The sequence below is a fragment of the Coffea arabica genome, chromosome 11e, assembly GCF_036785885.1.
Source record: "Coffea arabica cultivar ET-39 chromosome 11e, Coffea Arabica ET-39 HiFi, whole genome shotgun sequence".
NCBI lineage: Eukaryota > Viridiplantae > Streptophyta > Magnoliopsida > Gentianales > Rubiaceae > Coffea > Coffea arabica.
Window position 1 is genome coordinate 40,543,636 of NC_092331.1, and position 25,664 is coordinate 40,569,299.

A 25,664-nucleotide genomic window follows, 5' to 3' on the forward strand; every position below is an offset into this window, starting at 1 on the left:
AATTAATGCCTTTGAAAAAAAGAATAACTTAGTTTAGTTAGATAAAATTATTTTTATGTTTATTAAATTATTTTTAATTCGTAAACGGGTCATATCGGGTCATATCAGGTCACCACGGGTTGACCCGAAATCGACCGGTTTTCTTTTCGGGTTCATCGGGTCCAACCCGATTCTGACCCGAATTCCCGAAACCTCAACCCAAACCCATTAATTTCGTGTTAGGTTCGTGTCGTGTTTTCAGGTCGTGTCGAAAATTGCCACCCCTAGTTGCGGTGATACATTTGCGCCGACAAATTTGAGCGACGATCCGGGCTTTGATCGAGCCGTACCGTTCCTGATTTGTCTCGCGCCTTCAGATCCTCCTTCACGCTTCGACAAGAAGCAAAATATTAAGCAATCGTTCCGACGGAGCTAAATTACTACAGGATAAAGAACGAATAGGAAATTTGGATTTCGAAACAAAAAAGAGAGGGGTGCAACACGAGGACTTCCCAGGGGGTCACCCATCCTAGTACTACTCTCGCCCAAGCACGCTTAACTTCGGAGTTCTGATGGGATCCGGTGCATTAGTGCTGGTATGATCGCACCCGCCATGTTCCTTTCGCTTTATTCTTTTAAACTACCCCGTCCTGCGAAGCAGTGTGGCTTTTCTAGACCGAAATTCATTTTAAGCGTCAATTCAAGCATTTTCCTCTTATCCTTTTATTTATTTACTTTATATTTTTTTTTGTTATTGATTTGCACCCTGTTTTTTTCCCTCATCCCGCAACTCTAAATTATCATGAAATCAATCCTTCACGCTTGCAGTTAGGGGTGGCAATTCGGGTCCAAATCAGGTTGGCGGGTCGGGTTCGGGTCAACAGACCCGCCAGAAAATCTGTTGACCCGAACCCCGACCCGCCAACCCGCGACGGGTCAGGTATGCTGACCCGAACCCGAAAATTTCAGGTTTACGGGGCGGCGGGTCGACCCGAAATGACCCGAAACTTAATTTTAATTTATTAATTTATCACTGTAATTTCTAATAAAATCAATTTCTCACAAAACTAATTACATAATCAAGTAATAAAAATTTAAATAAATGATTCCAAATCAAATCTAAAATAAATTAAACACCGTAAAAGTGTTTTATCCCAAGCAAAATATAAAATAAATTAAAACAATACAAAAGTGAAAAATAATATAATATATTATTTGTCCAAGTATAATAATTTCAACTTCACACAAATTAAATAAATTCGTTTAGGATTAAGTAATTAATGCCTTTGAAAAAAAGAATAACTTAGTTTAGTTAGATAAAATTATTTTTATGTTTATTAAATTATTTTTAATTCGTAAACGGGTCATATCGGGTCATATCAGGTCACCACGGGTTGACCCGAAATCGACCGGTTTTCTTTTCGGGTTCATCGGGTCCAACCCGATTCTGACCCGAATTCCCGAAACCTCAACCCAAACCCATTAATTTCGTGTTAGGTTCGTGTCGTGTTTTCAGGTCGTGTCGAAAATTGCCACCCCTAGTTGCGGTGATACATTTGCGCCGACAAATTTGAGCGACGATCCGGGCTTTGATCGAGCCGTACCGTTCCTGATTTGTCTCGCGCCTTCAGATCCTCCTTCACGCTTCGACAAGAAGCAAAATATTAAGCAATCGTTCCGACGGAGCTAAATTACTACAGGATAAAGAACGAATAGGAAATTTGGATTTCGAAACAAAAAAGAGAGGGGTGCAACACGAGGACTTCCCAGGGGGTCACCCATCCTAGTACTACTCTCGCCCAAGCACGCTTAACTTCGGAGTTCTGATGGGATCCAGTGCATTAGTGCTGGTATGATCGCACCCGCCATGTTCCTTTCGCTTTATTCTTTTAAACTACCCCGTCCTGCGAAGCAGTGTGGCTTTTCTAGACCGAAATTCATTTTAAGCGTCAATTCAAGCATTTTCCTCTTATCCTTTTATTTATTTACTTTATATTTTTTTTTGTTATTGATTTGCACCCTGTTTTTTTCCCTCATCCCGCAACTCTAAATTATCATGAAATCAATCCTTCACGCTTGCAGTTAGGGGTGGCAATTCGGGTCCAAATCAGGTTGGCGGGTCGGGTTCGGGTCAACAGACCCGCCAGAAAATCTGTTGACCCGAACCCCGACCCGCCAACCCGTGACGGGTCAGGTATGCTGACCCGAACCCGAAAATTTCAGGTTTACGGGGCGGCGGGTCGACCCGAAATGACCCGAAACTTAATTTTAATTTATTAATTTATCACTGTAATTTCTAATAAAATCAATTTCTCACAAAACTAATTACATAATCAAGTAATAAAAATTTAAATAAATGATTCCAAATCAAATCTAAAATAAATTAAACACCGTAAAAGTGTTTTATCCCAAGCAAAATATAAAATAAATTAAAACAATACAAAAGTGAAAAATAATATAATATATTATTTGTCCAAGTATAATAATTTCAACTTCACACAAATTAAATAAATTCGTTTAGGATTAAGTAATTAATGCCTTTGAAAAAAAGAATAACTTAGTTTAGTTAGATAAAATTATTTTTATGTTTATTAAATTATTTTTAATTCGTAAACGGGTCATATCGGGTCATATCAGGTCACCACGGGTTGACCCGAAATCGACCGGTTTTCTTTTCGGGTTCATCGGGTCCAACCCGATTCTGACCCGAATTCCCGAAACCTCAACCCAAACCCATTAATTTCGTGTTAGGTTCGTGTCGTGTTTTCAGGTCGTGTCGAAAATTGCCACCCCTAGTTGCGGTGATACATTTGCGCCGACAAATTTGAGCGACGATCCGGGCTTTGATCGAGCCGTACCGTTCCTGATTTGTCTCGCGCCTTCAGATCCTCCTTCACGCTTCGACAAGAAGCAAAATATTAAGCAATCGTTCCGACGGAGCTAAATTACTACAGGATAAAGAACGAATAGGAAATTTGGATTTCGAAACAAAAAAGAGAGGGGTGCAACACGAGGACTTCCCAGGGGGTCACCCATCCTAGTACTACTCTCGCCCAAGCACGCTTAACTTCGGAGTTCTGATGGGATCCGGTGCATTAGTGCTGGTATGATCGCACCCGCCATGTTCCTTTCGCTTTATTCTTTTAAACTACCCCGTCCTGCGAAGCAGTGTGGCTTTTCTAGACCGAAATTCATTTTAAGCGTCAATTCAAGCATTTTCCTCTTATCCTTTTATTTATTTACTTTATATTTTTTTTTGTTATTGATTTGCACCCTGTTTTTTTCCCTCATCCCGCAACTCTAAATTATCATGAAATCAATCCTTCACGCTTGCAGTTAGGGGTGGCAATTCGGGTCCAAATCAGGTTGGCGGGTCGGGTTCGGGTCAACAGACCCGCCAGAAAATCTGTTGACCCGAACCCCGACCCGCCAACCCGTGACGGGTCAGGTATGCTGACCCGAACCCGAAAATTTCAGGTTTACGGGGCGGCGGGCTGATATGACCCGATATGACCCGTTTACGAATTAAAAATAATTTAATAAACATAAAAATAATTTTATCTAACTAAACTAAGTTATTCTTTTTTTCAAAGGCATTAATTACTTAATCCTAAACGAATTTATTTAATTTGTGTGAAGTTGAAATTATTATACTTGGACAAATAATATATTATATTATTTTTCACTTTTGTATTGTTTTAATTTATTTTATATTTTGCTTGGGATAAAACACTTTTACGGTGTTTAATTTATTTTAGATTTGATTTGGAATCATTTATTTAAATTTTTATTACTTGATTATGTAATTAGTTTTGTGAGAAATTGATTTTATTAGAAATTACAGTGATAAATTAATAAATTAAAATTAAGTTTCGGGTCATTTCGGGTCGACCCGCCGCCCCGTAAACCTGAAATTTTCGGGTTCGGGTCAGCATACCTGACCCGTCACGGGTTGGCGGGTCGGGGTTCGGGTCAACAGATTTTCTGGCGGGTCTGTTGACCCGAACCCGACCCGCCAACCTGATTTGGACCCGAATTGCCACCCCTAACTGCAAGCGTGAAGGATTGATTTCATGATAATTTAGAGTTGCGGGATGAGGGAAAAAAACAGGGTGCAAATCAATAACAAAAAAAAATATAAAGTAAATAAATAAAAGGATAAGAGGAAAATGCTTGAATTGACGCTTAAAATGAATTTCGGTCTAGAAAAGCCACACTGCTTCGCAGGACGGGGTAGTTTAAAAGAATAAAGCGAAAGGAACATGGCGGGTGCGATCATACCAGCATTAATGCACTGGATCCCATCAGAACTCCGAAGTTAAGCGTGCTTGGGCGAGAGTAGTACTAGGATGGGTGACCCCCTGGGAAGTCCTCGTGTTGCACCCCTTTCTTTTTTGTTTCGAAATCCAAATTTCCTATTCGTTCTTTATCCTGTAGTAATTTAGCTCCGTCGGAACGATTGCTTAATATTTTGCTTCTTGTCGAAGCGTGAAGGAGGATCTGAAGGCGCGAGACAAATCAGGAACGGTACGGCTCGATCAAAGCCCGGATCGTCGCTCAAATTTGTCGGCGCAAATGTATCACCGCAACTAGGGGTGGCAATTTTCGACACGACCTGAAAACACGACACGAACCTAACACGAAATTAATGGGTTTGGGTTGAGGTTTCGGGAATTCGGGTTGGACCCGATGAACCCGAAAAGAAAACCGGTCGATTTCGGGTCAACCCGTGGTGACCTGATATGACCCGATATGACCCGTTTACGAATTAAAAATAATTTAATAAACATAAAAATAATTTTATCTAACTAAACTAAGTTATTCTTTTTTTCAAAGGCATTAATTACTTAATCCTAAACGAATTTATTTAATTTGTGTGAAGTTGAAATTATTATACTTGGACAAATAATATATTATATTATTTTTCACTTTTGTATTGTTTTAATTTATTTTATATTTTGCTTGGGATAAAACACTTTTACGGTGTTTAATTTATTTTAGATTTGATTTGGAATCATTTATTTAAATTTTTATTACTTGATTATGTAATTAGTTTTGTGAGAAATTGATTTTATTAGAAATTACAGTGATAAATTAATAAATTAAAATTAAGTTTCGGGTCATTTCGGGTCGACCCGCCGCCCCGTAAACCTGAAATTTTCGGGTTCGGGTCAGCATACCTGACCCGTCACGGGTTGGCGGGTCGGGGTTCGGGTCAACAGATTTTCTGGCGGGTCTGTTGACCCGAACCCGACCCGCCAACCTGATTTGGACCCGAATTGCCACCCCTAACTGCAAGCGTGAAGGATTGATTTCATGATAATTTAGAGTTGCGGGATGAGGGAAAAAAACAGGGTGCAAATCAATAACAAAAAAAAATATAAAGTAAATAAATAAAAGGATAAGAGGAAAATGCTTGAATTGACGCTTAAAATGAATTTCGGTCTAGAAAAGCCACACTGCTTCGCAGGACGGGGTAGTTTAAAAGAATAAAGCGAAAGGAACATGGCGGGTGCGATCATACCAGCACTAATGCACCGGATCCCATCAGAACTCCGAAGTTAAGCGTGCTTGGGCGAGAGTAGTACTAGGATGGGTGACCCCCTGGGAAGTCCTCGTGTTGCACCCCTCTCTTTTTTGTTTCGAAATCCAAATTTCCTATTCGTTCTTTATGCTGTAGTAATTTAGCTCCGTCGGAACGATTGCTTAATAGTTTGCTTCTTGTCGAAGCGTGAAGGAGGATCTGAAGGCGCGAGACAAATCAGGAACGGTACGGCTCGATCAAAGCCCGGATCGTCGCTCAAATTTGTCGGCGCAAATGTATCACCGCAACTAGGGGTGGCAATTTTCGACACGACCTGAAAATACGACACGAACCTAACACGAAATTAATGGGTTTGGGTTGAGGTTTCGGGAATTCGGGTCAGAATCGGGTTGGACCCGATGAACCCGAAAAGAAAACCGGTCGATTTCGGGTCAACCCGTGGTGACCTGATATGACCCGTTTACGAATTAAAAATAATTTAATAAACATAAAAATAATTTTATCTAACTAAACTAAGTTATTCTTTTTTTCAAAGGCATTAATTACTTAATCCTAAACGAATTTATTTAATTTGTGTGAAGTTGAAATTATTATACTTGGACAAATAATATATTATATTATTTTTCACTTTTGTATTGTTTTAATTTATTTTATATTTTGCTTGGGATAAAACACTTTTACGGTGTTTAATTTATTTTAGATTTGATTTGAAATCATTTATTTAAATTTTTATTACTTGATTATGTAATTATTTTTGTGAGAAATTGATTTTATTAGAAATTACAGTGATAAATTAATAAATTAAAATTAAGTTTCGGGTCATTTCGGGTCGACCCGCCGCCCCGTAAACCTGAAATTTTCGGGTTCGGGTCAGCATACCTGACCCGTCACGGGTTGGCGGGTCGGGGTTCGGGTCAACAGATTTTCTGGCGGGTCTGTTGACCCGAACCCGACCCGCCAACCTGATTTGGACCCGAATTGCCACCCCTAACTGCAAGCGTGAAGGATTGATTTCATGATAATTTAGAGTTGCGGGATGAGGGAAAAAAACAGGGTGCAAATCAATAACAAAAAAAAATATAAAGTAAATAAATAAAAGGATAAGAGGAAAATGCTTGAATTGACGCTTAAAATGAATTTCGGTCTAGAAAAGCCACACTGCTTCGCAGGACGGGGTAGTTTAAAAGAATAAAGCGAAAGGAACATGGCGGGTGCGATCATACCAGCACTAATGCACCGGATCCCATCAGAACTCCGAAGTTAAGCGTGCTTGGGCGAGAGTAGTACTAGGATGGGTGACCCCCTGGGAAGTCCTCGTGTTGCACCCCTCTCTTTTTTGTTTCGAAATCCAAATTTCCTATTCGTTCTTTATCCTGTAGTAATTTAGCTCCGTCGGAACGATTGCTTAATATTTTGCTTCTTGTCGAAGCGTGAAGGAGGATCTGAAGGCGCGAGACAAATCAGGAACGGTACGGCTCGATCAAAGCCCGGATCGTCGCTCAAATTTGTCGGCGCAAATGTATCACCGCAACTAGGGGTGGCAATTTTCGACACGACCTGAAAACACGACACGAACCTAACACGAAATTAATGGGTTTGGGTTGAGGTTTCGGGAATTCGGGTCAGAATCGGGTTGGACCCGATGAACCCGAAAAGAAAACCGGTCGATTTCGGGTCAACCCGTGGTGACCTGATATGACCCGTTTACGAATTAAAAATAATTTAATAAACATAAAAATAATTTTATCTAACTAAACTAAGTTATTCTTTTTTTCAAAGGCATTAATTACTTAATCCTAAACGAATTTATTTAATTTGTGTGAAGTTGAAATTATTATACTTGGACAAATAATATATTATATTATTTTTCACTTTTGTATTGTTTTAATTTATTTTATATTTTGCTTGGGATAAAACACTTTTACGGTGTTTAATTTATTTTAGATTTGATTTGGAATCATTTATTTAAATTTTTATTACTTGATTATGTAATTAGTTTTGTGAGAAATTGATTTTATTAGAAATTACAGTGATAAATTAATAAATTAAAATTAAGTTTCGGGTCATTTCGGGTCGACCCGCCGCCCCGTAAACCTGAAATTTTCGGGTTCGGGTCAGCATACCTGACCCGTCACGGGTTGGCGGGTCGGGGTTCGGGTCAACAGATTTTCTGGCGGGTCTGTTGACCCGAACCCGACCCGCCAACCTGATTTGGACCCGAATTGCCACCCCTAACTGCAAGCGTGAAGGATTGATTTCATGATAATTTAGAGTTGCGGGATGAGGGAAAAAAACAGGGTGCAAATCAATAACAAAAAAAAATATAAAGTAAATAAATAAAAGGATAAGAGGAAAATGCTTGAATTGACGCTTAAAATGAATTTCGGTCTAGAAAAGCCACACTGCTTCGCAGGACGGGGTAGTTTAAAAGAATAAAGCGAAAGGAACATGGCGGGTGCGATCATACCAGCACTAATGCACCGGATCCCATCAGAACTCCGAAGTTAAGCGTGCTTGGGCGAGAGTAGTACTAGGATGGGTGACCCCCTGGGAAGTCCTCGTGTTGCACCCCTCTCTTTTTTGTTTCGAAATCCAAATTTCCTATTCGTTCTTTATGCTGTAGTAATTTAGCTCCGTCGGAACGATTGCTTAATAGTTTGCTTCTTGTCGAAGCGTGAAGGAGGATCTGAAGGCGCGAGACAAATCAGGAACGGTACGGCTCGATCAAAGCCCGGATCGTCGCTCAAATTTGTCGGCGCAAATGTATCACCGCAACTAGGGGTGGCAATTTTCGACACGACCTGAAAATACGACACGAACCTAACACGAAATTAATGGGTTTGGGTTGAGGTTTCGGGAATTCGGGTCAGAATCGGGTTGGACCCGATGAACCCGAAAAGAAAACCGGTCGATTTCGGGTCAACCCGTGGTGACCTGATATGACCCGTTTACGAATTAAAAATAATTTAATAAACATAAAAATAATTTTATCTAACTAAACTAAGTTATTCTTTTTTTCAAAGGCATTAATTACTTAATCCTAAACGAATTTATTTAATTTGTGTGAAGTTGAAATTATTATACTTGGACAAATAATATATTATATTATTTTTCACTTTTGTATTGTTTTAATTTATTTTATATTTTGCTTGGGATAAAACACTTTTACGGTGTTTAATTTATTTTAGATTTGATTTGAAATCATTTATTTAAATTTTTATTACTTGATTATGTAATTATTTTTGTGAGAAATTGATTTTATTAGAAATTACAGTGATAAATTAATAAATTAAAATTAAGTTTCGGGTCATTTCGGGTCGACCCGCCGCCCCGTAAACCTGAAATTTTCGGGTTCGGGTCAGCATACCTGACCCGTCACGGGTTGGCGGGTCGGGGTTCGGGTCAACAGATTTTCTGGCGGGTCTGTTGACCCGAACCCGACCCGCCAACCTGATTTGGACCCGAATTGCCACCCCTAACTGCAAGCGTGAAGGATTGATTTCATGATAATTTAGAGTTGCGGGATGAGGGAAAAAAACAGGGTGCAAATCAATAACAAAAAAAAATATAAAGTAAATAAATAAAAGGATAAGAGGAAAATGCTTGAATTGACGCTTAAAATGAATTTCGGTCTAGAAAAGCCACACTACTTCGCAGGACGGGGTAGTTTAAAAGAATAAAGCGAAAGGAACATGGCGGGTGCGATCATACCAGCACTAATGCACCGGATCCCATCAGAACTCCGAAGTTAAGCGTGCTTGGGCGAGAGTAGTACTAGGATGGGTGACCCCCTGGGAAGTCCTCGTGTTGCACCCCTCTCTTTTTTGTTTCGAAATCCAAATTTCCTATTCGTTCTTTATCCTGTAGTAATTTAGCTCCGTCGGAACGATTGCTTAATATTTTGCTTCTTGTCGAAGCGTGAAGGAGGATCTGAAGGCGCGAGACAAATCAGGAACGGTACGGCTCGATCAAAGCCCGGATCGTCGCTCAAATTTGTCGGCGCAAATGTATCACCGCAACTAGGGGTGGCAATTTTCGACACGACCTGAAAACACGACACGAACCTAACACGAAATTAATGGGTTTGGGTTGAGGTTTCGGGAATTCGGGTCAGAATCGGGTTGGACCCGATGAACCCGAAAAGAAAACCGGTCGATTTCGGGTCAACCCGTCGTGACCTGATATGACCCGTTTACGAATTAAAAATAATTTAATAAACATAAAAATAATTTTATCTAACTAAACTAAGTTATTCTTTTTTTCAAAGGCATTAATTACTTAATCCTAAACGAATTTATTTAATTTGTGTGAAGTTGAAATTATTATACTTGGACAAATAATATATTATATTATTTTTCACTTTTGTATTGTTTTAATTTATTTTATATTTTGCTTGGGATAAAACACTTTTACGGTGTTTAATTTATTTTAGATTTGATTTGGAATCATTTATTTAAATTTTTATTACTTGATTATGTAATTAGTTTTGTGAGAAATTGATTTTATCAGAAATTACAGTGATAAATTAATAAATTAAAATTAAGTTTCGGGTCATTTCGGGTCGACCCGCCGCCCCGTAAACCTGAAATTTTCGGGTTCGGGTCAGCATACCTGACCCGTCACGGGTTGGCGGGTCGGGGTTCGGGTCAACAGATTTTCTGGCGGGTCTGTTGACCCGAACCCGACCCGCCAACCTGATTTGGACCCGAATTGCCACCCCTAACTGCAAGCGTGAAGGATTGATTTCATGATAATTTAGAGTTGCGGGATGAGGGAAAAAAACAGGGTGCAAATCAATAACAAAAAAAAACTTGAATTGACGCTTAAAATGAATTTCGGTCTAGAAAAGACACACTGCTTCGCAGGACGGGGTAGTTTAAAAGAATAAAGCGAAAGGAACATGGCGGGTGCGATCATACCAGCACTAATGCACCGGATCCCATCAGAACTCCGAAGTTAAGCGTGCTTGGGCGAGAGTAGTACTAGGATGGGTGACCCCCTGGGAAGTCCTCGTGTTGCACCCCTCTCTTTTTTGTTTCGAAATCCAAATTTCCTATTCGTTCTTTATCCTGTAGTAATTTAGCTCCGTCGGAACGATTGCTTAATATTTTGCTTCTTGTCGAAGCGTGAAGGAGGATCTGAAGGCGCGAGACAAATCAGGAACGGTACGGCTCGATCAAAGCCCGGATCGTCGCTCAAATTTGTCGGCGCAAATGTATCACCGCAACTAGGGGTGGCAATTTTCGACACGACCTGAAAACACGACACGAACCTAACACGAAATTAATGGGTTTGGGTTGAGGTTTCGGGAATTCGGGTCAGAATCGGGTTGGACCCGATGAACCCGAAAAGAAAACCGGTCGATTTCGGGTCAACCCGTGGTGACCTGATATGACCCGTTTACGAATTAAAAATAATTTAATAAACATAAAAATAATTTTATCTAACTAAACTAAGTTATTCTTTTTTTCAAAGGCATTAATTACTTAATCCTAAACGAATTTATTTAATTTGTGTGAAGTTGAAATTATTATACTTGGACAAATAATATATTATATTATTTTTCACTTTTGTATTGTTTTAATTTATTTTATATTTTGCTTGGGATAAAACACTTTTACGGTGTTTAATTTATTTTAGATTTGATTTGGAATCATTTATTTAAATTTTTATTACTTGATTATGTAATTAGTTTTGTGAGAAATTGATTTTATTAGAAATTACAGTGATAAATTAATAAATTAAAATTAAGTTTCGGGTCATTTCGGGTCGACCCGCCGCCCCGTAAACCTGAAATTTTCGGGTTCGGGTCAGCATACCTGACCCGTCACGGGTTGGCGGGTCGGGGTTCGGGTCAACAGATTTTCTGGCGGGTCTGTTGACCCGAACCCGACCCGCCAACCTGATTTGGACCCGAATTGCCACCCCTAACTGCAAGCGTGAAGGATTGATTTCATGATAATTTAGAGTTGCGGGATGAGGGAAAAAAACAGGGTGCAAATCAATAACAAAAAAAAATATAAAGTAAATAAATAAAAGGATAAGAGGAAAATGCTTGAATTGACGCTTAAAATGAATTTCGGTCTAGAAAAGCCACACTGCTTCGCAGGACGGGGTAGTTTAAAAGAATAAAGCGAAAGGAACATGGCGGGTGCGATCATACCAGCACTAATGCACCGGATCCCATCAGAACTCCGAAGTTAAGCGTGCTTGGGCGAGAGTAGTACTAGGATGGGTGACCCCCTGTGAAGTCCTCGTGTTGCACCCCTCTCTTTTTTGTTTCGAAATCCAAATTTCCTATTCGTTCTTTATCCTGTAGTAATTTAGCTCCGTCGGAACGATTGCTTAATATTTTGCTTCTTGTCGAAGCGTGAAGGAGGATCTGAAGGCGCGAGACAAATCAGGAACGGTACGGCTCGATCAAAGCCCGGATCGTCGCTCAAATTTGTCGGCGCAAATGTATCACCGCAACTAGGGGTGGCAATTTTCGACACGACCTGAAAACACGACACGAACCTAACACGAAATTAATGGGTTTGGGTTGAGGTTTCGGGAATTCGGGTCAGAATCGGGTTGGACCCGATGAACCCGAAAAGAAAACCGGTCGATTTCGGGTCAACCCGTGGTGACCTGATATGACCCGTTTACGAATTAAAAATAATTTAATAAACATAAAAATAATTTTATCTAACTAAACTAAGTTATTCTTTTTTTCAAAGGCATTAATTACTTAATCCTAAACGAATTTATTTAATTTGTGTGAAGTTGAAATTATTATACTTGGACAAATAATATATTATATTATTTTTCACTTTTGTATTGTTTTAATTTATTTTATATTTTGCTTGGGATAAAACACTTTTACGGTGTTTAATTTATTTTAGATTTGATTTGGAATCATTTATTTAAATTTTTATTACTTGATTATGTAATTAGTTTTGTGAGAAATTGATTTTATCAGAAATTACAGTGATAAATTAATAAATTAAAATTAAGTTTCGGGTCATTTCGGGTCGACCCGCCGCCCCGTAAACCTGAAATTTTCGGGTTCGGGTCAGCATACCTGACCCGTCACGGGTTGGCGGGTCGGGGTTCGGGTCAACAGATTTTCTGGCGGGTCTGTTGACCCGAACCCGACCCGCCAACCTGATTTGGACCCGAATTGCCACCCCTAACTGCAAGCGTGAAGGATTGATTTCATGATAATTTAGAGTTGCGGGATGAGGGAAAAAAACAGGGTGCAAATCAATAACAAAAAAAAATATAAAGTAAATAAATAAAAGGATAAGAGGAAAATGCTTGAATTGACGCTTAAAATGAATTTCGGTCTAGAAAAGCCACACTGCTTCGCAGGACGGGGTAGTTTAAAAGAATAAAGCGAAAGGAACATGGCGGGTGCGATCATACCAGCACTAATGCACCGGATCCCATCAGAACTCCGAAGTTAAGCGTGCTTGGGCGAGAGTAGTACTAGGATGGGTGACCCCCTGGGAAGTCCTCGTGTTGCACCCCTCTCTTTTTTGTTTCGAAATCCAAATTTCCTATTCGTTCTTTATCCTGTAGTAATTTAGCTCCGTCGGAACGATTGCTTAATATTTTGCTTCTTGTCGAAGCGTGAAGGAGGATCTGAAGGCGCGAGACAAATCAGGAACGGTACGGCTCGATCAAAGCCCGGATCGTCGCTCAAATTTGTCGGCGCAAATGTATCACCGCAACTAGGGGTGGCAATTTTCGACACGACCTGAAAACACGACACGAACCTAACACGAAATTAATGGGTTTGGGTTGAGGTTTCGGGAATTCGGGTCAGAATCGGGTTGGACCCGATGAACCCGAAAAGAAAACCGGTCGATTTCGGGTCAACCCGTGGTGACCTGATATGACCCGATATGACCCGTTTACGAATTAAAAATAATTTAATAAACATAAAAATAATTTTATCTAACTAAACTAAGTTATTCTTTTTTTCAAAGGCATTAATTACTTAATCCTAAACGAATTTATTTAATTTGTGTGAAGTTGAAATTATTATACTTGGACAAATAATATATTATATTATTTTTCACTTTTGTATTGTTTTAATTTATTTTATATTTTGCTTGGGATAAAACACTTTTACGGTGTTTAATTTATTTTAGATTTGATTTGGAATCATTTATTTAAATTTTTATTACTTGATTATGTAATTAGTTTTGTGAGAAATTGATTTTATTAGAAATTACAGTGATAAATTAATAAATTAAAATTAAGTTTCGGGTCATTTCGGGTCGACCCGCCGCCCCGTAAACCTGAAATTTTCGGGTTCGGGTCAGCATACCTGACCCGTCACGGGTTGGCGGGTCGGGGTTCGGGTCAACAGATTTTCTGGCGGGTCTGTTGACCCGAACCCGACCCGCCAACCTGATTTGGACCCGAATTGCCACCCCTAACTGCAAGCGTGAAGGATTGATTTCATGATAATTTAGAGTTGCGGGATGAGGGAAAAAAACAGGGTGCAAATCAATAACAAAAAAAAATATAAAGTAAATAAATAAAAGGATAAGAGGAAAATGCTTGAATTGACGCTTAAAATGAATTTCGGTCTAGAAAAGCCACACTGCTTCGCAGGACGGGGTAGTTTAAAAGAATAAAGCGAAAGGAACATGGCGGGTGCGATCATACCAGCACTAATGCACCGGATCCCATCAGAACTCCGAAGTTAAGCGTGCTTGGGCGAGAGTAGTACTAGGATGGGTGACCCCCTGTGAAGTCCTCGTGTTGCACCCCTCTCTTTTTTGTTTCGAAATCCAAATTTCCTATTCGTTCTTTATCCTGTAGTAATTTAGCTCCGTCGGAACGATTGCTTAATATTTTGCTTCTTGTCGAAGCGTGAAGGAGGATCTGAAGGCGCGAGACAAATCAGGAACGGTACGGCTCGATCAAAGCCCGGATCGTCGCTCAAATTTGTCGGCGCAAATGTATCACCGCAACTAGGGGTGGCAATTTTCGACACGACCTGAAAACACGACACGAACCTAACACGAAATTAATGGGTTTGGGTTGAGGTTTCGGGAATTCGGGTCAGAATCGGGTTGGACCCGATGAACCCGAAAAGAAAACCGGTCGATTTCGGGTCAACCCGTGGTGACCTGATATGACCCGTTTACGAATTAAAAATAATTTAATAAACATAAAAATAATTTTATCTAACTAAACTAAGTTATTCTTTTTTTCAAAGGCATTAATTACTTAATCCTAAACGAATTTATTTAATTTGTGTGAATTTGAAATTATTATACTTGGACAAATAATATATTATATTATTTTTCACTTTTGTATTGTTTTAATTTATTTTATATTTTGCTTGGGATAAAACACTTTTACGGTGTTTAATTTATTTTAGATTTGATTTGGAATCATTTATTTAAATTTTTATTACTTGATTATGTAATTAGTTTTGTGAGAAATTGATTTTATTAGAAATTACAGTGATAAATTAATAAATTAAAATTAAGTTTCGGGTCATTTCGGGTCGACCCGCCGCCCCGTAAACCTGAAATTTTCGGGTTCGGGTCAGCATACCTGACCCGTCACGGGTTGGCGGGTCGGGGTTCGGGTCAACAGATTTTCTGGCGGGTCTGTTGACCCGAACCCGACCCGCCAACCTGATTTGGACCCGAATTGCCACCCCTAACTGCAAGCGTGAAGGATTGATTTCATGATAATTTAGAGTTGCGGGATGAGGGAAAAAAACAGGGTGCAAATCAATAACAAAAAAAAATATAAAGTAAATAAATAAAAGGATAAGAGGAAAATGCTTGAATTGACGCTTAAAATGAATTTCGGTCTAGAAAAGCCACACTGCTTCGCAGGACGGGGTAGTTTAAAAGAATAAAGCGAAAGGAACATGGCGGGTGCGATCATACCAGCATTAATGCACTGGATCCCATCAGAACTCCGAAGTTAAGCGTGCTTGGGCGAGAGTAGTACTAGGATGGGTGACCCCCTGGGAAGTCCTCGTGTTGCACCCCTTTCTTTTTTGTTTCGAAATCAAAATTTCCTATTCGTTCTTTATCCTGTAGTAATTTAGCTCCGTCGGAACGATTGCTTAATATTTTGCTTCTTGTCGAAGCGTGAAGGAGGATCTGAAGGCGCGAGACAAATCAGGAACGGTACGGCTCGATCAAAGCCCGGATCGTCGCTCAAATTTGTCGGCGCAAATGTATCACCGCAACTAGGGGTGGCAATTTTCGACACGACCTGAAAACACGACACGAACCTAACACGAAATTAATGGGTTTGGGTTGAGGTTTCGGGAATTCGGGTTGGACCCGATGAACCCGAAAAGAAAACCGGTCGATTTCGGGTCAACCCGTGGTGACCTGATATGACCCGATATGACCCGTTTACGAATTAAAAATAATTTAATAAACATAAAAATAATTTATCTAACTAAACTAAGTTATTCTTTTTTTCAAAGGCATTAATTACTTAATCCTAAACGAATTTATTTAATTTGTGTGAAGTTGAAATTATTATACTTGGACAAATAATATATTATATTATTTTTCACTTTTGTATTGTTTTAATTTATTTTATATTTTGCTTGGGATAAAACACTTTTACGGTGTTTAATTTATTTTAGATTTGATTTGGAATCATTTATTTAAATTTTTATTACTTGATTATGTAATTAGTTTTGTGAGAAATTGATTTTATCAGAAATTACAGTGATAAATTAATAAATTAAAATTAAGTTTCGGGTCATTTCGGGTCGACCCGCCGCCCCGTAAACCTGAAATTTTCGGGTTCGGGTCAGCATACCTGACCCGTCACGGGTTGGCGGGTCGGGGTTCGGGTCAACAGATTTTCTGGCGGGTCTGTTGACCCGAACCCGACCCGCCAACCTGATTTGGACCCGAATTGCCACCCCTAACTGCAAGCGTGAAGGATTGATTTCATGATAATTTAGAGTTGCGGGATGAGGGAAAAAAACAGGGTGCAAATCAATAACAAAAAAAAATATAAAGTAAATAAATAAAAGGATAAGAGGAAAATGCTTGAATTGACGCTTAAAATGAATTTCGGTCTAGAAAAGCCACACTGCTTCGCAGGACGGGGTAGTTTAAAAGAATAAAGCGAAAGGAACATGGCGGGTGCGATCATACCAGCACTAATGCACCGGATCCCATCAGAACTCCGAAGTTAAGCGTGCTTGGGCGAGAGTAGTACTAGGATGGGTGACCCCCTGGGAAGTCCTCGTGTTGCACCCCTCTCTTTTTTGTTTCGAAATCCAAATTTCCTATTCGTTCTTTATCCTGTAGTAATTTAGCTCCGTCGGAACGATTGCTTAATAGTTTGCTTCTTGTCGAAGCGTGAAGGAGGATCTGAAGGCGCGAGACAAATCAGGAACGGTACGGCTCGATCAAAGCCCGGATCGTCGCTCAAATTTGTCGGCGCAAATGTATCACCGCAACTAGGGGTGGCAATTTTCGACACGACCTGAAAACACGACACGAACCTAACACGAAATTAATGGGTTTGGGTTGAGGTTTCGGGAATTCGGGTCAGAATCGGGTTGGACCCGATGAACCCGAAAAGAAAACCGGTCGATTTCGGGTCAACCCGTGGTGACCTGATATGACCCGTTTACGAATTAAAAATAATTTAATAAACATAAAAATAATTTTATCTAACTAAACTAAGTTATTCTTTTTTTCAAAGGCATTAATTACTTAATCCTAAACGAATTTATTTAATTTGTGTGAAGTTGAAATTATTATACTTGGACAAATAATATATTATATTATTTTTCACTTTTGTATTGTTTTAATTTATTTTATATTTTGCTTGGGATAAAACACTTTTACGGTGTTTAATTTATTTTAGATTTGATTTGAAATCATTTATTTAAATTTTTATTACTTGATTATGTAATTATTTTTGTGAGAAATTGATTTTATTAGAAATTACAGTGATAAATTAATAAATTAAAATTAAGTTTCGGGTCATTTCGGGTCGACCCGCCGCCCCGTAAACCTGAAATTTTCGGGTTCGGGTCAGCATACCTGACCCGTCACGGGTTGGCGGGTCGGGGTTCGGGTCAACAGATTTTCTGGCGGGTCTGTTGACCCGAACCCGACCCGCCAACCTGATTTGGACCCGAATTGCCACCCCTAACTGCAAGCGTGAAGGATTGATTTCATGATAATTTAGAGTTGCGGGATGAGGGAAAAAAACAGGGTGCAAATCAATAACAAAAAAAAATATAAAGTAAATAAATAAAAGGATAAGAGGAAAATGCTTGAATTGACGCTTAAAATGAATTTCGGTCTAGAAAAGCCACACTGCTTCGCAGGACGGGGTAGTTTAAAAGAATAAAGCGAAAGGAACATGGCGGGTGCGATCATACCAGCACTAATGCACCGGATCCCATCAGAACTCCGAAGTTAAGCGTGCTTGGGCGAGAGTAGTACTAGGATGGGTGACCCCCTGGGAAGTCCTCGTGTTGCACTCCTCTCTTTTTTGTTTCGAAATCCAAATTTCCTATTCGTTCTTTATCCCGTAGTAATTTAGCTCCGTCGGAACGATTGCTTAATATTTTGCTTCTTGTTGAAGCGTGAAGGAGGATCTGAAGGCGCGAGACAAATCAGGAACGGTACGGCTCGATCAAAAGCCCGGATCGTCGCTCAAATTTGTCGGCGCAAATGTATCACCGCAACTAGGGGTGGCAATTTTCGACACGACCTGAAAACACGACACGAATCTAACACGAAATTAATAGGTTTGGGTTGAGGTTTCGGGAATTCGGGTTGGACCCGATGAACCCGAAAAGAAAACCGGTCGATTTCGGGTCAACCCGTGGTGACCTGATATGACCCGATATGACCCGTTTACGAATTAAAAATAATTTAATAAACATAAAAATAATTTTATCTAACTAAACTAAGTTATTCTTTTTTTCAAAGGCATTAATTACTTAATCCTAAACGAATTTATTTAATTTGTGTGAAGTTGAAATTATTATACTTGGACAAATAATATATTATATTATTTTTCACTTTTGTATTGTTTTAATTTATTTTATATTTTGCTTGGGATAAAACACTTTTACGGTGTTTAATTTATTTTAGATTTGATTTGGAATCATTTATTTAAATTTTTATTACTTGATTATGTAATTAGTTTTGTGAGAAATTGATTTTATTAGAAATTACAGTGATAAATTAATAAATTAAAATTAAGTTTCGGGTCATTTCGGGTCGACCCGCCGCCCCGTAAACCTGAAATTTTCGGGTTCGGGTCAGCATACCTGACCCGTCACGGGTTGGCGGGTCGGGGTTCGGGTCAACAGATTTTCTGGCGGGTCTGTTGACCCGAACCCGACCCGCCAACCTGATTTGGACCCGAATTGCCACCCCTAACTGCAAGCGTGAAGGATTGATTTCATGATAATTTAGAGTTGCGGGATGAGGGAAAAAAACAGGGTGCAAATCAATAACAAAAAAAAATATAAAGTAAATAAATAAAAGGATAAGAGGAAAATGCTTGAATTGACGCTTAAAATGAATTTCGGTCTAGAAAAGCCACACTGCTTCGCAGGACGGGGTAGTTTAAAAGAATAAAGCGAAAGGAACATGGCGGGTGCGATCATACCAGCATTAATGCACTGGATCCCATCAGAACTCCGAAGTTAAGCGTGCTTGGGCGAGAGTAGTACTAGGATGGGTGACCCCCTGGGAAGTCCTCGTGTTGCACCCCTTTCTTTTTTGTTTCGAAATCAAAATTTCCTATTCGTTCTTTATCCTGTAGTAATTTAGCTCCGTCGGAACGATTGCTTAATATTTTGCTTCTTGTCGAAGCGTGAAGGAGGATCTGAAGGCGCGAGACAAATCAGGAACGGTACGGCTCGATCAAAGCCCGGATCGTCGCTCAAATTTGTCGGCGCAAATGTATCACCGCAACTAGGGGTGGCAATTTTCGACACGACCTGAAAACACGACACGAACCTAACACGAAATTAATGGGTTTGGGTTGAGGTTTCGGGAATTCGGGTTGGACCCGATGAACCCGAAAAGAAAACCGGTCGATTTCGGGTCAACCCGTGGTGACCTGATATGACCCGATATGACCCGTTTACGAATTAAAAATAATTTAATAAACATAAAAATAATTTATCTAACTAAACTAAGTTATTCTTTTTTTCAAAGGCATTAATTACTTAATCCTAAACGAATTTATTTAATTTGTGTGAAGTTGAAATTATTATACTTGGACAAATAATATATTATATTATTTTTCACTTTTGTATTGTTTTAATTTATTTTATATTTTGCTTGGGATAAAACACTTTTACGGTGTTTAATTTATTTTAGATTTGATTTGGAATCATTTATTTAAATTTTTATTACTTGATTATGTAATTAGTTTTGTGAGAAATTGATTTTATCAGAAATTACAGTGATAAATTAATAAATTAAAATTAAGTTTCGGGTCATTTCGGGTCGACCCGCCGCCCCGTAAACCTGAAATTTTCGGGTTCGGGTCAGCATACCTGACCCGTCACGGGTTGGCGGGTCGGGGTTCGGGTCAACAGATTTTCTGGCGGGTCTGTTGACCCGAACCCGACCCGCCAACCTGATTTGGACCCGAATTGCCACCCCTAACTGCAAGCGTGAAGGATTGATTTCATGATAATTTAGAGTTGCGGGATGAGGGAAAAAAACAGGGTGCAAATCAATAACAAAAAAAAAATATAAAGTAAATAAATAAAAGGATAAGTGGAAAATGCTTGAATTGACGCTTAAAATGAATTTCGGTCTAGAAAAGCCACACTGCTTCGCAGGACGGGGTAGTTTAAAAGAATAAAGCGAAAGGAACATGGCGGGTGCGATCATACCAGCACTAATGCACCGGATCCCATCAGAACTCCGAAGTTAAGCGTGCTTGGGCGAGAGTAGTACTAGGATGGGTGACCCCCTGGGAAGTCCTCGTGTTGCACCCCTCTCTTTTTTGTTTCGAAATCCAAATTTCCTATTCGTTCTTTATCCTGTAGTAATTTAGCTCCGTCGGAACGATTGCTTAATAGTTTGCTTCTTGTCGAAGCGTGAAGGAGGATCTGAAGGCGCGAGACAAATCAGGAACGGTACGGCTCGATCAAAGCCCGGATCGTCGCTCAAATTTGTCGGCGCAAATGTATCACCGCAACTAGGGGTGGCAATTTTCGACACGACCTGAAAACACGACACGAACCTAACACGAAATTAATGGGTTTGGGTTGAGGTTTCGGGAATTCGGGTCAGAATCGGGTTGGACCCGATGAACCCGAAAAGAAAACCGGTCGATTTCGGGTCAACCCGTGGTGACCTGATATGACCCGTTTACGAATTAAAAGTAATTTAATAAACATAAAAATAATTTTATCTAACTAAACTAAGTTATTCTTTTTTTCAAAGGCATTAATTACTTAATCCTAAACGAATTTATTTAATTTGTGTGAAGTTGAAATTATTATACTTGGACAAATAATATATTATATTATTTTTCACTTTTGTATTGTTTTAATTTATTTTATATTTTGCTTGGGATAAAACACTTTTACGGTGTTTAATTTATTTTAGATTTGATTTGAAATCATTTATTTAAATTTTTATTACTTGATTATGTAATTATTTTTGTGAGAAATTGATTTTATTAGAAATTACAGTGATAAATTAATAAATTAAAATTAAGTTTCGGGTCATTTCGGGTCGACCCGCCGCCCCGTAAACCTGAAATTTTCGGGTTCGGGTCAGCATACCTGACCCGTCACGGGTTGGCGGGTCGGGGTTCGGGTCAACAGATTTTCTGGCGGGTCTGTTGACCCGAACCCGACCCGCCAACCTGATTTGGACCCGAATTGCCACCCCTAACTGCAAGCGTGAAGGATTGATTTCATGATAATTTAGAGTTGCGGGATGAGGGAAAAAAACAGGGTGCAAATCAATAACAAAAAAAAATATAAAGTAAATAAATAAAAGGATAAGAGGAAAATGCTTGAATTGACGCTTAAAATGAATTTCGGTCTAGAAAAGCCACACTGCTTCGCAGGACGGGGTAGTTTAAAAGAATAAAGCGAAAGGAACATGGCGGGTGCGATCATACCAGCACTAATGCACCGGATCCCATCAGAACTCCGAAGTTAAGCGTGCTTGGGCGAGAGTAGTACTAGGATGGGTGACCCCCTGGGAAGTCCTCGTGTTGCACCCCTCTCTTTTTTGTTTCGAAATCCAAATTTCCTATTCGTTCTTTATCCCGTAGTAATTTAGCTCCGTCGGAACGATTGCTTAATATTTTGCTTCTTGTTGAAGCGTGAAGGAGGATCTGAAGGCGCGAGACAAATCAGGAACGGTACGGCTCGATCAAAGCCCGGATCGTCGCTCAAATTTGTCGGCGCAAATGTATCACCGCAACTAGGGGTGGCAATTTTCGACACGACCTGAAAACACGACACGAACCTAACACGAAATTAATAGGTTTGGGTTGAGGTTTCGGGAATTCGGGTTGGACCCGATGAACCCGAAAAGAAAACCGGTCGATTTCGGGTCAACCCGTGGTGACCTGATATGACCCGATATGACCCGTTTACGAATTAAAAATAATTTAATAAACATAAAAATAATTTTATCTAACTAAACTAAGTTATTCTTTTTTTCAAAGGCATTAATTACTTAATCCTAAACGAATTTATTTAATTTGTGTGAAGTTGAAATTATTATACTTGGACAAATAATATATTATATTATTTTTCACTTTTGTATTGTTTTAATTTATTTTATATTTTGCTTGGGATAAAACACTTTTACGGTGTTTAATTTATTTTAGATTTGATTTGGAATCATTTATTTAAATTTTTATTACTTGATTATGTAATTAGTTTTGTGAGAAATTGATTTTATTAGAAATTACAGTGATAAATTAATAAATTAAAATTAAGTTTCGGTTCATTTCGGGTCGACCCGCCGCCCCGTAAACCTGAAATTTTCGGGTTCGGGTCAGCATACCTGACCCGTCACGGGTTGGCGGGTCGGGGTTCGGGTCAACAGATTTTCTGGCGGGTCTGTTGACCCGAACCCGACCCGCCAACCTGATTTGGACCCGAATTGCCACCCCTAACTGCAAGCGTGAAGGATTGATTTCATGATAATTTAGAGTTGCGGGATGAGGGAAAAAAACAGGGTGCAAATCAATAACAAAAAAAAATATAAAGTAAATAAATAAAAGGATAAAAGGAAAATGCTTGAATTGACGCTTAAAATGAATTTCGGTCTAGAAAAGCCACACTGCTTCGCAGGACGGGGTAGTTTAAAAGAATAAAGCGAAAGGAACATGGCGGGTGCGATCATACCAGCACTAATGCACCGGATCCCATCAGAACTCCGAAGTTAAGCGTGCTTGGGCGAGAGTAGTACTAGGATGGGTGACCCCCTGGGAAGTCCTCGTGTTGCACCTCTCTCTTTTTTGTTTCGAAATCCAAATTTCCTATTCGTTCTTTATCCTGTAGTAATTTAGCTCCGTCGGAACGATTGCTTAATATTTTGCTTCTTGTCGAAGCGTGAAGGAGGATCTGAAGGCGCGAGACAAATCAGGAACGGTACGGCTCGATCAAAGCCCGGATCGTCGCTCAAATTTGTCGGCGCAAATGTATCACCGCAACTAGGGGTGGCAATTTTCGACACGACCTGAAAACACGACACGAACCTAACACGAAATTAATGGGTTTGGGTTGAGGCTTCGGGAATTCGGGTCAGAATCGGGTTGGACCCGATGAACCCGAAAAGAAAACCGGTCGATTTCGGGTCAACCCGTGGTGACCTGATATGACCCGTTTACGAATTAAAAATAATTTAATAAACATAAAAATAATTTTATCTAACTAAACTAAGTTATTCTTTTTTTCAAAGGCATTAATTACTTAATCCTAAACGAATTTATTTAATTTGTGTGAAGTTGAAATTATTATACTTGGACAAATAATATATTATATTATTTTTCACTTTTGTATTGTTTTAATTTATTTTATATTTTGCTTGGGATAAAACACTTTTACGGTGTTTAATTTATTTTAGATTTGATTTGGAATCATTTATTTAAATTTTTATTACTTGATTATGTAATTAGTTTTGTGAGAAATTGATTTTATTAGAAATTACAGTGATAAATTAATAAATTAAAATTAAGTTTCGGGTCATTTCGGGTCGACCCGCCGCCCCGTAAACCTGAAATTTTCGGGTTCGGGTCAGCATACCTGACCCGTCACGGGTTGGCGGGTCGGGGTTCGGGTCAACAGATTTTCTGGCGGGTCTGTTGACCCGAACCCGACCCGCCAACCTGATTTGGACCCGAATTGCCACCCCTAACTGCAAGCGTGAAGGATTGATTTCATGATAATTTAGAGTTGCGGGATGAGGGAAAAAAACAGGGTGCAAATCAATAACAAAAAAAAATATAAAGTAAATAAATAAAAGGATAAGTGGAAAATGCTTGAATTGACGCTTAAAATGAATTTCGGTCTAGAAAAGCCACACTGCTTCGCAGGACGGGGTAGTTTAAAAGAATAAAGCGAAAGGAACATGGCGGGTGCGATCATACCAGCACTAATGCACCGGATCCCATCAGAACTCCGAAGTTAAGCGTGCTTGGGCGAGAGTAGTACTAGGATGGGTGACCCCCTGGGAAGTCCTCGTGTTGCACCCCTCTCTTTTTTGTTTCGAAATCCAAATTTCCTATTCGTTCTTTATCCTGTAGTAATTTAGCTCCGTCGGAACGATTGCTTAATATTTTGCTTCTTGTCGAAGCGTGAAGGAGGATCTGAAGGCGCGAGACAAATCAGGAACGGTACGGCTCGATCAAAGCCCGGATCGTCGCTCAAATTTGTCGGCGCAAATGTATCACCGCAACTAGGGGTGGCAATTTTCGACACGACCTGAAAACACGACACGAACCTAACACGAAATTAATGGGTTTGGGTTGAGGTTTCGGGAATTCGGGTCAGAATCGGGTTGGACCCGATGAACCCGAAAAGAAAACCGGTCGATTTCGGGTCAACCCGTGGTGACCTGATATGACCCGATATGACCCGTTTACGAATTAAAAATAATTTAATAAACATAAAAATAATTTTATCTAACTAAACTAAGTTATTCTTTTTTTCAAAGGCATTAATTACTTAATCCTAAACGAATTTATTTAATTTGTGTGAAGTTGAAATTATTATACTTGGACAAATAATATATTATATTATTTTTCACTTTTGTATTGTTTTAATTTATTTTATATTTTGCTTGGGATAAAACACTTTTACGGTGTTTAATTTATTTTAGATTTGATTTGGAATCATTTATTTAAATTTTTATTACTTGATTATGTAATTAGTTTTGTGAGAAATTGATTTTATTAGAAATTACAGTGATAAATTAATAAATTAAAATTAAGTTTCGGGTCATTTCGGGTCGACCCGCCGCCCCGTAAACCTGAAATTTTCGGGTTCGGGTCAGCATACCTGACCCGTCACGGGTTGGCGGGTCGGGGTTCGGGTCAACAGATTTTCTGGCGGGTCTGTTGACCCGAACCCGACCCGCCAACCTGATTTGGACCCGAATTGCCACCCCTAACTGCAAGCGTGAAGGATTGATTTCATGATAATTTAGAGTTGCGGGATGAGGGAAAAAAACAGGGTGCAAATCAATAACAAAAAAAAATATAAAGTAAATAAATAAAAGGATAAGAGGAAAATGCTTGAATTGACGCTTAAAATGAATTTCGGTCTAGAAAAGCCACACTGCTTCGCAGGACGGGGTAGTTTAAAAGAATAAAGCGAAAGGAACATGGCGGGTGCGATCATACCAGCACTAATGCACCGGATCCCATCAGAACTCCGAAGTTAAGCGTGCTTGGGCGAGAGTAGTACTAGGATGGGTGACCCCCTGTGAAGTCCTCGTGTTGCACCCCTCTCTTTTTTGTTTCGAAATCCAAATTTCCTATTCGTTCTTTATCCTGTAGTAATTTAGCTCCGTCGGAACGATTGCTTAATATTTTGCTTCTTGTCGAAGCGTGAAGGAGGATCTGAAGGCGCGAGACAAATCAGGAACGGTACGGCTCGATCAAAGCCCGGATCGTCGCT

At 39.5% G+C, this 25,664-nt stretch overlaps 21 non-coding genes across 21 annotated transcripts; 18 read left to right on the forward strand and 3 right to left on the reverse strand.

Moving 5' to 3' along the window:
* Positions 1–470: 470 nt before the first annotated feature.
* Positions 471–589, reverse strand: LOC140028492 (5S ribosomal RNA). The gene has a single exon (XR_011832395.1). It is a non-coding gene; the product is annotated as a 5S ribosomal RNA (ribosomal RNA).
* A 1,135-nt stretch (positions 590–1,724) lies between these two features.
* LOC140030655 (5S ribosomal RNA) lies at positions 1,725–1,843 on the reverse strand. The gene has a single exon (XR_011834570.1). It is a non-coding gene; the product is annotated as a 5S ribosomal RNA (ribosomal RNA).
* A 1,135-nt stretch (positions 1,844–2,978) lies between these two features.
* LOC140028493 (5S ribosomal RNA) lies at positions 2,979–3,097 on the reverse strand. The gene has a single exon (XR_011832396.1). It is a non-coding gene; the product is annotated as a 5S ribosomal RNA (ribosomal RNA).
* Positions 3,098–4,246: 1,149 nt separating this feature from the next.
* Positions 4,247–4,365, forward strand: LOC140030869 (5S ribosomal RNA). The gene has a single exon (XR_011834788.1). It is a non-coding gene; the product is annotated as a 5S ribosomal RNA (ribosomal RNA).
* Positions 4,366–5,489: 1,124 nt separating this feature from the next.
* On the forward strand, positions 5,490–5,608 carry LOC140028494 (5S ribosomal RNA). The gene has a single exon (XR_011832397.1). It is a non-coding gene; the product is annotated as a 5S ribosomal RNA (ribosomal RNA).
* A 1,125-nt stretch (positions 5,609–6,733) lies between these two features.
* Positions 6,734–6,852, forward strand: LOC140028496 (5S ribosomal RNA). Its single transcript, XR_011832399.1, has one exon. It is a non-coding gene; the product is annotated as a 5S ribosomal RNA (ribosomal RNA).
* Positions 6,853–7,977: 1,125 nt separating this feature from the next.
* Positions 7,978–8,096, forward strand: LOC140028497 (5S ribosomal RNA). Its single transcript, XR_011832400.1, has one exon. It is a non-coding gene; the product is annotated as a 5S ribosomal RNA (ribosomal RNA).
* Positions 8,097–9,221: 1,125 nt separating this feature from the next.
* LOC140028498 (5S ribosomal RNA) lies at positions 9,222–9,340 on the forward strand. The gene has a single exon (XR_011832401.1). It is a non-coding gene; the product is annotated as a 5S ribosomal RNA (ribosomal RNA).
* Positions 9,341–10,429: 1,089 nt separating this feature from the next.
* On the forward strand, positions 10,430–10,548 carry LOC140028499 (5S ribosomal RNA). Its single transcript, XR_011832402.1, has one exon. It is a non-coding gene; the product is annotated as a 5S ribosomal RNA (ribosomal RNA).
* A 1,125-nt stretch (positions 10,549–11,673) lies between these two features.
* LOC140030714 (5S ribosomal RNA) lies at positions 11,674–11,792 on the forward strand. The gene has a single exon (XR_011834633.1). It is a non-coding gene; the product is annotated as a 5S ribosomal RNA (ribosomal RNA).
* Positions 11,793–12,917: 1,125 nt separating this feature from the next.
* Positions 12,918–13,036, forward strand: LOC140028500 (5S ribosomal RNA). The gene has a single exon (XR_011832403.1). It is a non-coding gene; the product is annotated as a 5S ribosomal RNA (ribosomal RNA).
* A 1,135-nt stretch (positions 13,037–14,171) lies between these two features.
* Positions 14,172–14,290, forward strand: LOC140030715 (5S ribosomal RNA). Its single transcript, XR_011834634.1, has one exon. It is a non-coding gene; the product is annotated as a 5S ribosomal RNA (ribosomal RNA).
* A 1,125-nt stretch (positions 14,291–15,415) lies between these two features.
* LOC140030871 (5S ribosomal RNA) lies at positions 15,416–15,534 on the forward strand. Its single transcript, XR_011834790.1, has one exon. It is a non-coding gene; the product is annotated as a 5S ribosomal RNA (ribosomal RNA).
* A 1,123-nt stretch (positions 15,535–16,657) lies between these two features.
* LOC140028501 (5S ribosomal RNA) lies at positions 16,658–16,776 on the forward strand. Its single transcript, XR_011832404.1, has one exon. It is a non-coding gene; the product is annotated as a 5S ribosomal RNA (ribosomal RNA).
* A 1,125-nt stretch (positions 16,777–17,901) lies between these two features.
* On the forward strand, positions 17,902–18,020 carry LOC140029833 (5S ribosomal RNA). Its single transcript, XR_011833748.1, has one exon. It is a non-coding gene; the product is annotated as a 5S ribosomal RNA (ribosomal RNA).
* A 1,125-nt stretch (positions 18,021–19,145) lies between these two features.
* Positions 19,146–19,264, forward strand: LOC140030872 (5S ribosomal RNA). The gene has a single exon (XR_011834791.1). It is a non-coding gene; the product is annotated as a 5S ribosomal RNA (ribosomal RNA).
* A 1,124-nt stretch (positions 19,265–20,388) lies between these two features.
* Positions 20,389–20,507, forward strand: LOC140028502 (5S ribosomal RNA). The gene has a single exon (XR_011832405.1). It is a non-coding gene; the product is annotated as a 5S ribosomal RNA (ribosomal RNA).
* Positions 20,508–21,632: 1,125 nt separating this feature from the next.
* Positions 21,633–21,751, forward strand: LOC140028503 (5S ribosomal RNA). The gene has a single exon (XR_011832406.1). It is a non-coding gene; the product is annotated as a 5S ribosomal RNA (ribosomal RNA).
* A 1,124-nt stretch (positions 21,752–22,875) lies between these two features.
* On the forward strand, positions 22,876–22,994 carry LOC140030644 (5S ribosomal RNA). The gene has a single exon (XR_011834559.1). It is a non-coding gene; the product is annotated as a 5S ribosomal RNA (ribosomal RNA).
* A 1,125-nt stretch (positions 22,995–24,119) lies between these two features.
* Positions 24,120–24,238, forward strand: LOC140028504 (5S ribosomal RNA). Its single transcript, XR_011832407.1, has one exon. It is a non-coding gene; the product is annotated as a 5S ribosomal RNA (ribosomal RNA).
* A 1,135-nt stretch (positions 24,239–25,373) lies between these two features.
* LOC140030716 (5S ribosomal RNA) lies at positions 25,374–25,492 on the forward strand. The gene has a single exon (XR_011834635.1). It is a non-coding gene; the product is annotated as a 5S ribosomal RNA (ribosomal RNA).
* The last annotated feature ends 172 nt before the right edge of the window (positions 25,493–25,664 follow it).